Source organism: Schistocerca nitens, chromosome 5 (genome assembly GCF_023898315.1).
Source record: "Schistocerca nitens isolate TAMUIC-IGC-003100 chromosome 5, iqSchNite1.1, whole genome shotgun sequence".
In the NCBI taxonomy this organism is placed as follows: Eukaryota; Metazoa; Arthropoda; class Insecta; order Orthoptera; family Acrididae; genus Schistocerca; species Schistocerca nitens.
The window spans coordinates 372,618,515-372,637,508 of record NC_064618.1 but is presented as its reverse complement, the minus strand read 5'-3'; the positions used below and the strand labels follow the sequence as shown (position 1 = coordinate 372,637,508).

At 40.3% G+C, this 18,994-nt stretch overlaps 1 protein-coding gene across 1 annotated transcript in view; it reads right to left on the bottom strand.

Annotated features, from left to right (window-relative positions):
* Window positions 1–18,994, bottom strand: part of LOC126260833 (F-actin-monooxygenase Mical) — a 556,018-nt gene that overhangs the window by 91,964 nt on the left and 445,060 nt on the right. The gene's annotated exons all lie outside the window — the stretch shown is intronic.

The window sequence follows — 18,994 nt, the reverse complement described above, 5'->3', positions numbered from 1 at the left end:
CAGGAAAAGGCAAACCATCAAAGGATGAGGGCAATGAGCACAAAGTGCTACAGGAGCAACACTTAACAAATGGCGATGGCTAAAAAGACAGTACCCAAAATGCAACCTAGCTAAAATGATCTCCTCATGGTGAGAGGACCCAGAGGAGGTCTTCCAAGCTGCTGGGAGAGGTTTAATTTCCTGGAGCTTGTTCCCAGGAAGGGAGCACCAGTAGTGACGCACAAGGTGACAGCACATGCTGGCAGATGGCAACACAGAGATCATCAGATGGAATGAAAGAACTAGCGGGCTGAGCTACCAGAACTGCAGCCTCGGCAGAAGCGTCAGCAACCTCTTTTCCCATCAGACCGATGTGACCGGGAACCCACTTAAACATCACAGTAGCTCCACCAAGAGTGAGCAAATGACAGTTTTCCAGGACCCGTTGCACTAAGGGATGGACGATGTATAGCACACAGAGGCTCTGAAGGGCACAGAGAGTTGGAGTAGATGACGCAATTGTGCAATTGAAAAGCCTGTGCCTCCGGATGTACTGCGTGGCCCGATACAAGGTGAAGACCTCTGCTGTAAATACTGAACAGTGCTCCAGAAGCCGATACTGAAAAATGTTGGTGCCAATTATGAAGACATAGGTAACACTATGGTCATTCTGAGAGCCATCTGTGTACACAAAGGTACTATTATGAAGTTCCGTGTGAAGGTCGTGAAAATTATGGCAATAGAGCAAGGCTGGAGTAGCATCCTTAGGAAGCGAATGAAGGCCAAGGCAAACACCGGCCACCGTATGAAGCCATGGTGATGACAGGATCAGACCCATCAGGAAAGTGGTAGGTAGTGTGAAGTTAAGCTGCTGGAGCAAGAGCCGAAAGTGAAATCCAGGAGGTAACAGAGAGGAGGGATGCAGCCCATACTGGTGATCAAAGGAATCATCAAAGAAGGAGGCATAGGATCGGAGGCCAGGCATGGCAGACAAATGACATGTTTACCTACTGAGGAGGAAGTCATGGCAGTATGCCAGCGGTAGTTCAGCAGCTTCTGCATACACACTCTCAACTGGGCTAGTGTAAAAGGTGCCAGTGTCCAAATGGATGCCATGATGGTGGATTGCATTGAGGCAGCATAAGATGGACAGATGTGCAAATGCAAAAACGAAACACCCATAGTCTAGTTTCGAACAGACAAGCACTGGTACGAACGGAGGAGGGTGGTCCTATCTGTTCCCCAGGAAGTACTACTGAGGACATATAGGACACTGAGGGCCACGTACAGCGGGGGGGCTAGGTAAGACATATGGGAGGACCAAGGAAGTTTCCTATCGAGCATCTACAAAACTTAAGGATGAGACAGATAACGTAACATACATATTAACAACTCAATGGAAATGACATTGCAGAAGTATATTGTCAGAGATCTCATAGCAGCGCAGAGAGAGCTGGACTTCACAGGGCACAGATTCATCATGGCTATAGCACCAAATGGAGCTTGCCCTGCAACATGAGGCAGTGGAAGGAAAAGGGGAAAAATGTGTGTCAATCAGTGAGCAGTTATGGTGAACTATGGTGGTGTTCTTTACTTCATTACAAAATGGCCTGGAGACAACATTTGGATGAATTTCCATGGGGAAGGATCATCAGGAAAATGGAAGGAGAATGAAGCATGACAAATGTAGGGAAGAAGTTTGGTACTGCTCACAGCACTGTTTTACATGCATGGGGAGTGTTCCAAACCACAAACACTGCTGCCCAAATAAGAGGAGGTGGTAGACCACATTCAGCTAAAGCACCAGATGACAGTTAATTGTGCAGCAGGCAAGAAGGGACCCACATCAAACAGTGGATGCAATTGCAACCATATTTAAGACAATTACAAGGCATGCAGTCTCACAGTCCACAATGGCATGGCAATTGCATGGGGGTGGTCTGTCTGCCAAATGACCAATACGTTCTTATGTTGACAGTCACAGATTGGTGGCACCATTTGAGATGGTGCCAAGAGTATAGGGATTGGACCAATATGGAGTTCTTGTCAGATGAGAGCAGCCTCAGTCTGAGCAGTAATTCTGGATGCACTCTCATGTGGTGAGAGGTGGGAACATGTAATGCACCCAGGAACATTGGCAAACATGATCGTTTTGGTGGTTCAGGTGTTACGGCGTGGTAGGCTTAATGTTGCATTGGCACAATGACCTCCAAAAGTTTCAACACAGTATACTTACTGGTCAGTGTTATTGTGACACTGTATTCCCCTCGGGGTTCAATCAGTCCTGACTTCATTTTTATGGGTGACAATGCACGACTACATCAAACAGTGCACATGGAGAAGCTCTTGGAACAAGAGGATATTTGACCTATGGATTTGCTTGTCTGTTTCCCGAACTTAAATCCCATCGAGCACTTGCGGGTTGCATTGGGAGCGGAGAGTGCAGCATATCCAAATGCACCAAAATCATCCACCAGTTGTCAATTGCACTGGTGGAGGAATGGAATGCCCTGCCTTAAGAACTCTTAACCAACCTCATGGCCAGCATGAGAGCATGCTGTACAGCAAGCTGTCCGTGGTAATCACACACCCTACTAGGAACCATCTCCCACGTTTTGTAATGCCCAGGGGACCATCATAAATTGTGGTGACTTTGAATAAATGTGTCAGTTCTGTTTATCTAATTGCGATCTCCTTTCAGTTGTCTTCTGTGCTATACTGTAGCAGTTCTTTCTACGTATGGTCCAAGCTTCACTAAGCTATGCTACTTGGCAGTGATAAATCAAGTGAACACCACTTTTGTCCTTCATTTTTGAACATGAGTGCATTTTTTAGTAAATCACCATTTGTGATTTAGCTAGTATAGCATATGTTATAACTAATGTGTCATGTTACACTTAGACTTCCATTTCAACGTAAATGCATATTGTCTACATTTATCTTTTATTAATGCTATTTTTAAGTTTGTCAGAAACTATAACAAAAAAAAAGTTACAAGTTGTAATACTTTTATATGTCTGTTTTATGTGTAACCTACAATAAAAGATATAATACGTTTAGCTTGATAGATCCAGAAATTAAAAGAGAATCTGCAAGCTTATTTCAGTCATTTGGTTACTATTCTGTAAAACATTGCACCAGCTACAATGCAGCCATACTGTGGACGATGTTCTCGAGCATGCATCAGTTGATCTTTGTAAGCAGCTGGAAATCTGCATGACTACTATCAAATAATTGGAAGCTGCTGTGAGCGAGTGTGTTGGGAGGGCTCCTGAGAGTACCCATGGCACATAAGTACTATATGCTCCTGTGGATCCTGTCATCTCTACAGGAAGTGGGATATCTATCATTACTCATCCACTTGACTGTGAGAGGTGTGTCAGTGATAGGGCTAAGTGCCCTGTATAGCGGATCTGTGGTGCCAGGGAACAGGGAGACCTCAGGGTGTTGTACCCATTCCCCTGACCAACAAATTCAAGGTGCTGTCTTCCACCAGAACTTAAACTGATTCAGTGAGACTTACGTCACCTCTTGGGAAACCTGCTGTGCCTTCAGTTAAGATGTGGTGGTTGCAAATAGGTAGGATCTTTAAATGAAACAACAAGTTTGCTGTTACCAGTCACTGTTTATTTATCTCCACACCTACCTTACTATTTACCATAAATATTTAGTTATGTTACCACGACAGCTGCCAAGAGTACAAGAGACTGACCTCATTTACATATACGAGGGCCGTTCAGAAAGTAACCTCCGGTTGATTTAAAAAAATACACCAAGTTAAATAAAAATATTTTAATATATACATCTTACAACTACATCTTTGCACTATTTTTCTACATAGTCTCCATAGGGATTGAGGCACTTATCGTATCTCTTCACAAGCTTTGAAATTCCTTCTGCATAAAAATCACCCGCTTGTGCCTGGAGCCAGCCTGTGACCGCATCTTTGAGCTCTTCGTCGTCATCAAACCGCTGTGACCCGAGCCATTTCTTCAAATGCATGAAGAGGTGATAATCACTTGGCGCCAGGTCTGGGCTGTAAGGTGGATGGTTGCTAACGTCCCACTTGAAGGACTCAAGAAGGGCCGTTGTTCTGCAAGCAGAGTGAGCACGGGCGTTATCGTGCAAAAAAACGATACCGGAAGTCAGCATACCACGGCGTTTGTTCTGTATAGCCCATCGTAACTTTTTTATTGTTTCACAGTACACGTCTTGATTAATGGTCGTACCACGTTCCATGAATTCAACCAACAACACCCCTTTGGCATCCCAAAACACCGTTGCCATCAGTTTTCTGGCAGAAAAATCTTGCGAGGCTTTTCTTGGTTTGGTAGGCGAATTTGAATGTGCCGACATCTTTGATTGTTCTTTTGTCTCAGTGTTCACGTACTTAATCCAGGTTTCGTCACTGGTCACGATTCTGTTTAACAATGGTTCTCCTTCGTCCTCATAACGTGACAGAAAGTCTAATGCAGAGGCCATTCTTTGAGTTTTGTGGTGGTCGGTAAGAATTTTGGGCACTCATCGTGCACAGAACTTACGGTAACCCAATCTTGCTGTCACTATCTCGTACAAGAGAGTCTTAGAAATCTGTGGAAAACCAGTAGACAACTCCGACATTGAGAAACGTCGATTTTCACGAACTTTTGCATCAACTGTCTGAACGAGTTCGTCAGTCACCAATGATGGTCTACCACTCCTCTCTTCATCATGAACGTTTTCTCGTCCACTTTTAAATAAACGTACCCATTCACGGACAACTCCTTCACTCATAACTCTTGGTCCGTACACGGCACAAAGCTCACGATGAATAGCTGCTGCAGAATATCCTTTGGCCGTAAAAGACCTTATGACAGCATGCACTTCACATTTGGCGGGGTTTTCTATTGCAGCACACATTTCAAACTGCCACAAAAACTAAACTAGCGCAGGTATGACGTTCACTCGACCACGGCTTGATGCCGACTGACCTGTTGAGTGCGTGAACGCACAGATGGCATTGCTACTCCCCCCACAACCCGCACTGTGACCAATCAGAGGTTACTTTCTGAACCGCCCTCGTTTATCATCACACAAACAACTTGTATCCCTTGTTAGCTTGAAAATATATGTACATCAACTACTAGCACAAATTGTACATCCATCTATATATTTTAAAGCATTAACCAATGTATTACCCCAACCTTTAGGCAGTTATTACATGTAACAGATACAATCTTAAGACCCCTTGCCATGTGAAGCTTGCTCTCATACAATCACTCTTTCCACCCTCTCTATCCCTCTCACTTTGTCTTTCTCTCCCTCTGCATCCAGCCTTTCATATCTATCTATTAATTCCAACCAAAATTGTTATTTATGTATAATTTTACCACTATAGCCAATATGATCACTGTACTTAAAGTTTGTAACATTTAAGCTATTTTAACTTGTCCAAATCAGATTTATATAACACCTGAAGTATTTATTCTAACGCAGGTATTTCACACCTCAAAACTAACACCTCCAAATCCACAAAATATGACAGTATACATGTGATGGGTTAAGACAGCAAAAGGAACCTATAAACACTGGAGGTACTCTATTTTACTTATTTTATGTTTACTGTTAGATATACGTGTAATTTTTTGTCAAAAGAAACCCAAAACCAGGTTCTGAAATATTGTTTTGTTTTCTCCAAAAATTGTAACACAACACACACACACAAATGTCACACTAACAAATGTAAATCCACCTGATGATGGAGGTTTAAACCTTTGAAATATGTCATGGAGGTAAATAAACAGTGACTGGTAACAGTAAACTTATTGTTTCATTTAATGTCAGTAACAGTCACGGTAAAGCCTAACCTAAAATGTCTGTTAGTCATCGACAGTTCAAACTTACAGTGAATGATGGCACCACATATAGAAGTGGCAGCAACGAATGGGACTGAATACCAGGAAGTGCACTCAGTGTGTGTGGGTGGCAGGAGAGGGGGTTTAATACACCGGTAGAAAAGGCTGTTCTGGTAGCTACTGAGTGTGGAGGGTACAAGCAACTGCACATTAATCTGCACATGGGGACAAATGATGACTCTCATCTGGGCTCCAAAGCCATACTTGGATCATTCCAGTGACTGACAGAGAAAGTTAGAAAGACATAACTCAATAGTGGAGTTTCAAGAAAGATCACAATTTGCAGTGTTGCCCCCAGAACTGATTGCGTCCCCCTTGTTCTGAGTCAAGTGGAAGGACTGAACAAGGGACTTCAAACAATCTGTGACAAGCTCAGCTACAACTTTCTTGATTCATGCCATAGGGTTGAGAACTGTAGGGACCCAACTAATGCGTCAGGTGTGCAGTACACATCAAAGGCTGCTATTCAGGTAGTTGACTGTGTGGGGTGGACACAAGTATTTTTTACACACACACACACACACACACACACACACACACACACACACACACACACAAGTTAGGTGACTCTTCATGCAGTCCACATACCAATAACTGTAGAGCACCCAGAAATGTCAATATAAGATAAAATAAAGTGCTCCCTACAGTGGGAGTGTCAAAAACCTAAGCAATCACAAGATGTTGCCACAGTTTGAAGTGCTCCTAGAAAGCAGTGGAACTCACATTATATTAAGAAAGGAAAGCTGGTTAAAACCTGAAATTGACAGTAGAGCAATTTTTGGGGAAAAAGCAAAGCTCATTTAAAAAGGATATGCTGATGGTAAATAGAGTTGGTGTACTTGTCGCAACAGAAAAGAAACTTAAATCAACTGAAATAGAAATTGAAACTGCATGCAAGATTGCCTGGGGAAGGCTCAGTATCAAGCTTGGGCATATACTTTTATTGTCTGCTCCCCATCTGTGTGTCATCATGGTGGTCGACTGTCAAGTTCACACCAACCAGTGATGGTTGTGTGTTTAGTGGTGAGCTGTTATGTTTGCACGGTAAGAAGTGAATTGCAGCTGTCATGCAGCTTCCTCACCAGCCAATACGGCTGCTGTGTTTTATAATAACTCTTTACATATCAGTGTCTTGTTTATTCCTTGCTGTGAACTGCTATATGTTTTTCATGATCTATGTTTTATGTTCTGTTCTTGGTTCTGACTGCAGGTTGTAGTAGTACTCACTCACTGACTTCCTCTCGAGTATTTCTACATTCAAGAAAAATTTACCTCAATGTTTATTCCAGTTAATACTTGATGAACAATAATAATTGCTCCCTGTTCACTCAGTTTGTTAAACACATCCACCTGCAAATAGAAGGAGGGTGTTCACTATCTACATGGCTTGTAAACTACTAATATATGCTGTCAAACAGAAGAGCATCAACTGCTCTCCGCAGCAGTACAACCATCTGGAATTTGTAAAAAAGTTTAGCATGGGCATAAAGCACATTTCCAACAATGACAATGTGGAGACTGACTGTACTTCACAAGTTGCAGTAAACTTATACTCAGATCCTTCTATTGACCACCAGACTCATCTCCAGATGCAACCAAAAACGTTAGAAGTAAACTAAGTTCACTAGAAAATAAGTTCCTCAATCATACTAACATCATTGGAGAAGATTTTGATCATGTAACAATCAACTGGAAAAATAACCGATCTGTAAGTGGTTGACGTGACAAGGTATCACTAATGCCTTCTCTGAGAGCTATGTGTAACAAACTGTTCAGAAGCCCATTCATAATGGAAATAAACTGGATCTAATAGCAACAAACATACCTGACCTTGTTGAGGATGCCGACACTGGAACTAGTGTCAGTGACCATGAGCCACTTGTAACAACAATGATTACCAAAGTCAAGGGACAACTAAAACAAGTAGAAGGCAAACTAAATGAAGAGGCAATAGTGTTGTATCTCAGGAAACACTTAGCTCTGGAGAGAAGCTTGTAGAAGAACTGTGGCTTCATTTTAGAAGAATAGTTGACCATGCACTTGACAGATATACAGGGTGATTATAATTAAAGTTAAACTTTCAAAACACTGTAGAAATAACACCACTGGTCAGAATAAAGTCAAATCACAATGGCATATTATCAAAGAAGAGAGAAAAAGTACGGCAGAAGAAATGAAAATAGTGTGAAAATTGAACAACAGATGGTACTTTGTGTGTCAGAATATGTAAATGAGAACACCTCTCATGTGCATGACCCATTAAGGTTGGTATAAACGCGTCGGGTACACAGCTTGTTCTCCTTTTCTGTCTGCGACGTTCATCATGACTGTCTCAATGCAGGATCACGCTCTGCTTGTAAAGCTGTATTACAAGAATGATGACTGTGCACACGTCGCTCTGCAGAAGTTCTGGACACTGAAGGGTTTGGCAAAATGCGTTGGTCCGATGACTGCCGTGGGTCTGGAGAAAATGATTTGGAAAATTGAAAAGACTGGTTCTTTTGGTGTGCAACCTGGTAGAGGGAGGTAAAGAACTGGTTCGACATCAGTGGAAGCAATGGCCACGGCAGCGCAGGAGGAGAAGAGTGGTGATGTGCAAATGTGTAGTGCACAGAGAATTGACTGAACAGTGGAAATACCTGTGAGCACGGTGCGTAAAATCCTATGAAACATCCTTCTTTGCTATCCATTCAAAATTACCCACATGCACAAGTTGCTTTTTGTTGACCTGCCAGCAAGAGAGACCTTTGCTTTAGAATTTCTTGCTCACATGGAGCCGGATAATGACTGGCCGTGGAAGATTTTGTGGGCGGATGAAGCCCACTTCCATCTGCTAGGATAAGTCAATACACAAAATTGTCGAATATAGGCAATGGCTAATCCACACGCAAATCAACCAGTACCACTTCATACTGAAAAGGTCACTTTGTGGTGCAGGTTTATGGCATCATTTATCAAAGGGCTATATTTTTTCAAAGAGACAGATGCTGCCGGTCCTGTTACCTGTACCATCATTGATAAGTGTTATGAGTGGCTTTTGTGCAACCACATCATTCCAGCTCTCCAACAGCACGGATGTGTGGATAGGATCATTTTTATGCAATCTGGCGCATCTCCGCACATTGCAAATCCAGTTAAGCAGCTGCTGAAGTGCCATTTTGGAAATGCTAGGATTATCAGCCACCATTTCCCTAGAGGCTGGCCGTCCCGATCACCTGATATCAATCCTTGTGATTTCTGGCTGTGGGGCCATCTGAAAGATGTTGTGTTCAGCATTCCAATTGCAAACTTAGCTGCATTGAAGGCATGCATTATGAAACACATTCTGAACGTGACCCCAGAAACACTTCAATCAGTTGTGGAACATACTGTTTCTTGATTTCAACTTGTTACAGAAAATGGTGGACAGCGTATTGAACATTTTTTTCAACAGTCACACAGAAATTAATAATCCAATTTGATTTTGATTCATGCTTTTTATGCAGTTTTTGGTCTCAGGACAATTAAAAACCCATTTTTCCCATCCAATGTGATATGACCTTGCCGTGATGGATGGGCTTACATAACTAACTGTATCACACCTGTACACTCATGCATACTTAGTAGTAAAATTTGTTTAACATCAAACATAGACCTTAGGCATTGTTGTATGATTCATTTGTCATTTGTAGTCGACCACTATTAAATTACGATGCTTACAGAGCCATCTATTGCTACATTTTTTAACTATTTATTTTTCTTCTGCCATACGTTTTCCCCCTTCTCCAATAATATTCGGTTGCAATTTGACATCATTCTGGCTAGTGGTGTTATTTCTACAATGGTTTGAAAGTTTAACTTTAATTATAATCACCTTATATATGTAGTGGAACAGTTCATAGCCAGAAGAATACTACACGATATACAGTCACTGGAAAGTAACTTCTAAGAAGTTGAAGACTGTAGCATAAGAGACATAAAATAAAACATAAGAGTATGATAAAACCTGCAAATGAAACACACCTGGCTGTTAAAGGCTGAAAATATTAGTAAGGAGGTGGTGAGTTTGGTGTCAGGAGGATGCTAGGACTTACAGTGTTCCTTGGCACCCAGGCTACAGGTAAGACGGCAATGCATGAAGCCTTCAATGGGTACCACATCAGAGTACTGTCGAAAGACCTCTCACAAAATCTAAAGAAATTCTGGCCATATGTAAAGGCAAAAAGGAATACAAACGTCTCAAAAATGAGATCGATAGGAAGTGCAAAATGGCTGAGCAGGGATGTAGGAAGTAGAGGCTTATCTCACTAGGGGAATGATAGATACTGCCTACAGGAAAATTAAAGAGACCTTTGGAGAAAAGAGAACCACTTGCATGAATATCAAGAACTCAGATGGAAACCCAGTTCTAAGCAAAGAGGGGAAAGCAGAAAGATGGAAGGAGTATATAGAGGGTCTATACAAGGGCGATGTACTTGAGGGCAATGTTGTAGAAATGGAAGAGGGTGTAGATCAAGATGAAATGGAAGATACGATACTGCGTGAAGAGTACGACAGAGCACTGAAAGACCTGAGTCGAAACAAGGCCCCGGGAGTAGACAACATTCCATTAGAACTACTGACGGCCTTGGGAGAGCCATTCCTCACAAAACTCTACCATCTGGTGAGCAAGATGTATGAGACAGGCGAAATTCCCTCAGACTTCAAGAAGAATATAATAATTCCAATCCCAAGGAAAGCAGGTGTTGACACATGTGAAAATTACCGAACTATCAGTTTAATAAGTCACAGCTGCAAAATACTAACACAAATTCTTTACAGACGAATGGAAAAACTCGTAGAAGCCGACCTCGGGGAAGATCAGTTTGGATTCCGTAGAAATTTTGGAACACCTGAGGCAATACTGACCCTACGACTTATCTTAGAAGAGAGATTAAGGAAAGGCAAACCTACGTTTCTAGCATTTGTAGACTTAGAGAAAGCTTTTGACAATGTTGACTGGAATAATCTCTTTCAAATTCTGAAGGCGGCAGGGGTAAAATACAGGGAGCAAAAGGCTATTTACAATTTGTACAGAAACCAGATGGCAGTTGTAAGAATCGAGGGACATGAAAGGGGGAGTGAGACAGGGTTGTTGCCTCTCCCCGACGCTATTCAATCTGTATATTGAGCAAGCAGGAATAGAAACAAAAGAAAAAGTTTGGAGTAAGTATTAAAATCCATGGAGAAGAAATAAAAACTTTGAGGTTTGCCGATGACATTGTAACTCTGTCAGAGACAGCAAAGAACTTGGAAGAGCAGTTGAACGGAATGGACCGTGTCTTGAAAGGAGGATATAAGATGAACATCAACAAAAGCAAAACGAGGATAATGGAATGTAGTCAAATTAAGTCGGGTGATGCTGCGGGAGTTAGATTAGGAAATGAGAAGCCTAAAGTAGTAAAGGAGTTTTGCTATTTGGGGAGCAAAATAACTGATGATGGTCGAAGTAGAGATGCTATAAAATGTAGACTGGCAATGGCAAAAAAAAGTGTTTCTGAAGATGAGAAATTTGTTAACATCGAGCACAGATTTAAGTGTCAGGAAGTCATTTCTGAAAGTATTTGTATGGAGTGTAGCCATGTATGGAAGTGAAACATGGACGATAAATAGTTTGGACAAGAAGAGAATAGAAGCTTTCAAAATGTGGTGCTACAGAAGAATGCTGAAGATTAGATGGGTAGATCACATAACTAATGAGGAGGTATTGAATAGAATTGGGGAGAAGAGGAGTTAGTGGCACAACTTGACTAGAAGAAGGGATCGGTTGGTAGGTCTTGTTCTGAGGCATCAAGGGATCACCAATTTAGTACTGGAGGGCAGCGTGGAGGGTAAAACTCATAGAGGGAGACCGAGAGATGAATACACGAAGCAGATTCAGAAGAATGTAGGCTGCAGTAGGTACTGGGAGATGAAGAAGCTTGCACAGGATAGAGTAGCATGGAGAGCTGCATCAAACCGGTCTCAGGACTGAAGACCACAACTACAACAACAGCATGTAAAGGCTGCTATTGGTACCAATGTTAGTGTCCAGACATTTGTGGACAAGACAAAAGATGAAACAACTCTATTTTAAAGGTTCCTCAAGAACGGAAAATCCAGTGGGAGTGCCCCAATTTAATTCTTACATATTGCAAACATGAGCAATATAGTATCTGTGATGATGAGAAACAGATGACATTGTAAAACTGCACAATGCTCAAGGGCCTGATACAATCCCTGTCAGATCCAGTACAAAGTATGAGGCTGAACTATCCTATATTTAACTATAATCCACCATAGATCTCTGGAGCAAACTGTTCCCAGTAGTTGGAAGAAAGCACAGGTCACACCCATTCAAAACACTGATCCACAAAACTCCGTCTAATATCCTTGACGACCATTTGCTGCAGAATCTTAGAACATAATCTGAGATCTAATGTAATGAGGTTTCTTGATGCCAACCAGCAAGAATTTAGAAAACTTCAACCATGTGAAACCAAACATGCACTTTTCTCATATGACATTCTGAAAATAAAGGATCAAGGAAGTCTGGTAGGTTCAATCTTTGTTGATTTCTGAACAGCACATCTGACTCAGTACCACACCAATGCTTATTACCAAAAGTATGATTGTATGGAGGATCAAGCGAGATTTGTAACATGACTGATGGTTTCTTGATGGGGAGGACACAGCACGTTATCTTGATTGGAGAGTCAGTGACAAATGTAGAAGTAACTTCAGGTGTGCCCCAGGGAAAATGTGTTGGGACCCTTGCTATTGATGCTGTATATTAATGACTTTGCAGACAATATTAATAGTAACATCAATCTTTTATAAATGATGCAGTTATCTATAATGAAGCAAATCTGTAAAAAGCAGCACAAATGACCATATCCAGTTGGATTTCGATAAGATTTCAAAATGGTGTTAAGATTATCAATTTACTGTAAATATTCAGGAAAGTAAAATTGTGTATTTCACAAAACAAAAAAAGTTGTATCCTGTGACTATTATGTCAGTGACTCACAACTGGATACGATAAACTCAAAAAACTATCTGGGTGCAACAATTTGTGGGGATATGAAAAGGAACAATCACATAAGTTCAGTTGCAAGTAAATGAGGTTCATTGGTAAAATACAAGGGAAATGTAATCAGCATACAAAGCAGACTGCAGGACCCATACAAAATAGGACTAACGGGGGATACTGGACATATTCAGAGATCAGCACAAATGGTCACAGGTTTGTTTCTCCCATAGGAGAATGTCATGGAGATGTCGGATAAAGTAGATACAAGATATATGCAAGCTATCCCACGAAAGTCTACTTATAAAGTTTGAAGAATCCACTTTAAGAGAGGAATCTAGGAATTCACTACAACCGTCTACTATGTTGTGTTCCCAGAGGGACACACTATATATTAATTACGACGTGCACAGAGATGCTTAAACAGTCATTCTTCCTGCGTTCTGTACTGAATGCAATGCGAAGAAGCCCTAATAATTGGAACAATGGGAAGTCCACTCTACCATGTACTTCACAGTTGTTTGCAGAGTATGGATGTAGATGCAGACCTGTTTGCCACTGTGTAACACTGATGTTTAGTTAGTGTGACACAAACCAAATCAGCAAGTTTTCAGAACTATGAGCTTTTTCTTCTTTTTCTACCTTCTTTGTGTTACTTCAAAATATTTTCCTATCTCTTACCATCTTCTTCATACAACTGTCAGCAGAAAGATATTCGAGTTTCAGATGCACAAGTTAGTAAGACATCACCTGTGTTCTGACTTACTGCTTTGGTTAGAAACAATAAACACTTTCCAATCCAGCTTTCCTACTCACTGGATTCTCCCACAATTTTTATTTATAGCACAATAATGGAAATGTGTCCAACACTGCCCATCATTGGAGGCATAGAGGAAAATCATAATGCTGGATGTAATCCGACAGTGGATCCAAAAGGGTTATTTTCCTCAGGGATCTGATGTTAAATAATTTTTCTCTGACTTTACAAAAGAGCAGAGCTCATTGTAGAGCATACGGGGAAAAAAACATACCATCAAGCTCTACAAATTTTGTAAATCCCAAATATTTTAAACTGGAACTCTTACAAACAACTAACTACAGTTGAAAGTCACTGCTGTCTTAGTGTATAGCATCTTTAGCAGCCACAAGATTAAATAGCCTTGCCTTTGATTTGATAGGCAATGTCTGTAACAGGACTGTAATAGGAGGTGGGGGTAGAGGGTATGGGGCATATTTTTCCTCTGGGTGATCCACAAGTGGAATGACCCAAAAGGTGTAAGTTTAGGAACAGAGGTGGCATATAGGTATTTACTACAATATTGTATACACTGACAAGGGAAACTCCCCAATACAACAACCTCAGATTTGGTGATAAAATGGCCCAGTGGATAGCCAATCAAAGACTGAACACAGATTAAGCATGAAAACAGGAAGAACATATACTCAACTGTGGAAAAAGAATCAATGTAGAAACATTGTATGGTTCAATCTCAAGATGTGCAACATCAAGCAAATGGCAAGAATCACTGTGTTGTGGTTGTGTGGTCATGGTACTGGACTGCACAGCGGAAGATCCATGTTCAAATCTGCCTCATGTCTCTCTTCCCCCCCCCCCCCCCCTTCCTTCACAAAATTATGAACTTTCCACCCAGTCATTCACATCTGTTCTCCTTTGGTAATCTTGTCAATTGTCAATTTATACACTGCTTACAGAATATATTACAGCCGCAAATAAATGTGATGAATTGTGAGAGCAGGTGAGACCCCTCACAGAACTGAAAACAACAAATAATGACATAGACACAAATTTGAATACAACTAACAGACACGTCAATGACTAGATGGACAGTTCATAATTTTGTGGGAGGAAAAAAAGAAAAACAATACACATGGGCATGAGGGAGATTTGAACATAGATCTCCCACTTTGCAGTCTAACACCCTGACCACACAACCATGACACCATGGTTCTTGCAATTGGCTCAATGTTACACATCTTCAGCTTGGAGCATTCATTGTTTCTATTTTGCTTCTTTTTTCAAAATTTAGTAGTCCTTCCTCCTGTTTTCATGGCTGATCTGTGTTCACTTTTTGATGGAACATTTTACCACTAAATCTGAGAGGAGGTGGGGGTGGGGGGGGGGGGGTGGAGGGGTGGGGGGGGGAGTTTCTCTTGCAAGTGAGCAACAGAATAATTGAATGATGAGAGAAGGATTTTGGTGGTACAAGGTGATTTGAAGGTGGTTCTCAATAGAGCTAAGTAGTTGTGGCAACAGAAAGAAAAGGTGTAGAAAATCTGGTTCTGAAATAACTGAGTATGGTCTGCAAATCTCTGAAAAGGTTAGTATGTTGAGTATATAGGAAGGCTTCCTCCGGGTGGTTAATAAACATATTGTCCTAGCAATGTGGCATACAAATACCCATGGCATTTCTGTGGTTTTTTTTATGTAAATTTGCAACTGAACAGAGAAATAATTATGGTAATACTATCAATGGCCCAAAGAATTAGGAAGAAGGCTCAGTGCAGGAAGATGATAGGAACTGCAGTTTTCCATTGCAGCAAGGCTACAGGCATGAGTGATGTATATGCAGATGTTGGTGTCCACAAACGTAACATTGACATTGACTACCTGGATGCTATGACCGCGCAGTTGAGTGCCCCACAAACCAAATATCATCATCAAATATTGACTACCAAAGAGTCGGAGGTAATAGGACCGGTGATTGGAAGGCAATCAAGAAAGTTACTTGGATCTTGGGCGTAGGAAGAGAGACAGTGGACAACTGGTTGGTGATGCTGGAAAAACAGAGCTTCTTTCTGTGGGACCACTGTCACTGACACAATTTAGGGAAACCAAAGAAAATGTAATTCTCATACTGGGTGAATGAGAATTTGAATCTAGTGCTTCTCAAAGTCAGTTCAGTGTTTTAACTACTGCTCCATCTTGCCCAGTCCAGTGGCAGGAGAGACATGTATTCAAGTGAAGATCTTGGAAGGTACCTGATGTTTAGAGGAGCTATCTGAGATCATGTTGAATTTATCAAATGGGATCATAGGGGTAAATTTCAGGCAACTGGTGGAGACCCTCAGTGATATAGTCACTTGCTGTTGGTGGTGAAATCTTTGTCTGTAAGAACAGTGAGTTGAGGGTTGGTTTTAACATAGTGAAATACTGTATCTCACACCAGCCCAGTTCTAACTCTCCTATCCTCCCCTCCTACACCAATCAGCCTGGGCAAGTCTTTGTAACAAAAGCCAGTGAAATTTACTGTGTTATTATGTGTGTACATTCATCGCTTATCACAGTTGAGTAGTTGCCTATCTTTATTTATTTCCTGTTTTCAAGACTGGAATTTACAGTATCATAATATGATGCAGACTAGAGGTGTTCGATTTATAACTGATGAGTGAATGTTGTTAGCAAGCAAAAATTAATGTTCCCATTCTTTAAAAGTATTAAGTGTGATAAGCAAGAAAGCAATACTAAACATGCATAGCGCAGATAGACACAACAGAAGTACACTATCTTTCAGAGGATTAGAAAGAAAAAGAAAAGTTGAAACAAATCCCACAATAGTATATATTATTAAACTCAAATCAATGAATATGCTAATCTTTTGCATACTTATACTTTTACCCTTTGCTTTCCCCAAATGATCATTACACATTATATTTGCATGATGTTTTGAACATTTGACACCTACAGTATGTCACATGTAATGTGACCCTCCAGTCTTTCATTAATAGTCCAAGATATGTAAAACCATCCATTAAGATGTACAAAACAAAGAATTGAATATTTTTTGTAAGGATTAAAATTCTCAACTTTGTTGTGCTTCACACCAGGGTAGTAACTATTATTTTTATACTTTCATGAATTGCTCTGGGAAGGAGTACACCGACTGATATTGTATCAATATTTGGAGTGAAAAATAGCCCAGTAATGTGCTAAAAGTGTAGGCTAAAGCTGTTGATACAGTGGATTTTAAATCCCACTGTAACAGTTATTGTAGTTAAGACTATAATGTGCCAGCAGATTTTAGGTTTCATTTAGCATGTTTCCCTACTATTTTCATAAAATATTTCATAAAGTCATAAACCAACATTATATCAGCAGTCTCCTCTTTTTAAGGTCTATTAAATTCTATTACGAGTGTTCATCATTCTATTGAAAAAACTTTTTTGTTTACACATCTCTGTAGATAAAAAAGTTACAATTTTAACTGAATATGGTGAAACCCCTATTTCACATTTTTGTACAGTCTAGACTTAAAAAATGCAGAATCAAGGAAAATTTTAAACCTCCCAAAATAAAAGCAAACACACATTAATTGGCATATATGATTAAAAATTGCAATCCTCTCCAATACTTTGTATAAAATCTGTCTAAGTGGAGGAAATTAAATGTACAATACAATGTTTATTCAATAACTTGTGGTAATGAATTTAATCAGTTCTTAAAAAATTGCAGATGTGTAACAGCAAGTAAAAACTCATCAAAAAATTGAAATCTGATTTGGCTACAAGGTAATCGAGCTATTTTCCAATGTACTATGACCACAAATTTACATTCAAAACGTGCCTTTGTGCTCACCCAGAAAAAAAGCAAGAATTGATGAACATTTTGAATTAAATAAAAAAGAACACAATTGCTAAGTGATTAAACCATAAGCATAAATCCGGACATTTGCTAAATGACAAACTTCGTCATCATTGTTGTTATTGTTTAATGTCTTCCTTATGAGCTGCACTTCATATGCTCACTACCATGAAAATGTTATTTTATGCTTCATGAGAGAAACAGAGATATGAAAAAATGAGTTTACTTCCCCAATTGACATTACAAGCTTATTAGAAGTCAGCTCAATGAATTTCTGTACATTGTGTAAAATGAAAATTTTAGAAAGCTCATGTACTACGGTTTCGCTTCATGCCCTCTATCCTTGTTGCCATTCTTTATGATCTACAGTGTGTGGTACGCATGGTGTAAAGTATATATGTGAGTAGAGTACGTAGTTGTTGCAAATGTATCGTGTCAGATTTGAACATGAAAGTCTTTAAAATGTGCTATTGCGAAACCATTGTTCTATTTCCGTGTGAGATCTCTGTTACAGTACATCATCTGCATGAAAAGTATATTTTCAGCCACCACAAAATGCTTTCAGCTCTACCTGCACTCTCGCCACTGAAGGGTCGCTCCTCCTCTCCACACATTAGTGTGGTGTAGTGGCTGCACTGGCTACTGGGTGACTTAACAAGTCGCCAGACAATGAGAATTTACTATCCAGATATATGGCTGATGTTTCCTCAATTGTGACCAAGCATATTCTTCAAGACTCAGTGTTTGAATTTAAAAGGTTGACAATTGATATTGTTGCTGAATACAGTACATTGGAAATACATCGAAAGGATGGGACAGAGTTATAAGTAGCACAGGAAAAGATGGTGGCTGGACCCCTCCATCACCTAATGGCTCAGTCCGGGACACTTCACAAAAACAGTTGTTTTTCCATTATCGCTGCAACCTAGCAGTAGTTGTATCATAATTGCACAGTGAAGCCAAATGTTGCAAGTTGTGTTGGCAGCACTGATCACAGATCATGTCTCTCCTCTCCTCAACGGCCTAAAATATTCCTTTAACTATGCCACCACCCGTGGTGCGAACCATCTGTCTTTTGTGCTATTTATAACTCGTTCAGTCACATCAAATGTCAACAGGAAGCAAACAGGACAAAGTCAAGCAAGACATAAGTAAGAACTTAGAACTAAGATAGACATTACTAGGAAGAAATGTAAAATCAGGGAATTTTTAGCATTGATCTTACAGGTTTTTCATAGGGGTTACAAATATATGGTGTAGAATCATGAACAATGAAAAGCTGGAGAACTTAAAATTGAAATCCACTGTAACAATATATTCACTTCATTGCAAACTATAATGCTACAAAAACCTTACTGTAATATCTTGAACTTTTATGATACATCATTGACATCTTCGCCAGGTGCAAAGTTTGTGTTCTCAAGTTCACTGTCTTCTGAAGGCTTCAGTTTTATTATTGTGGGTGTTTATTATTATGGGACACAGTGTAAAAAG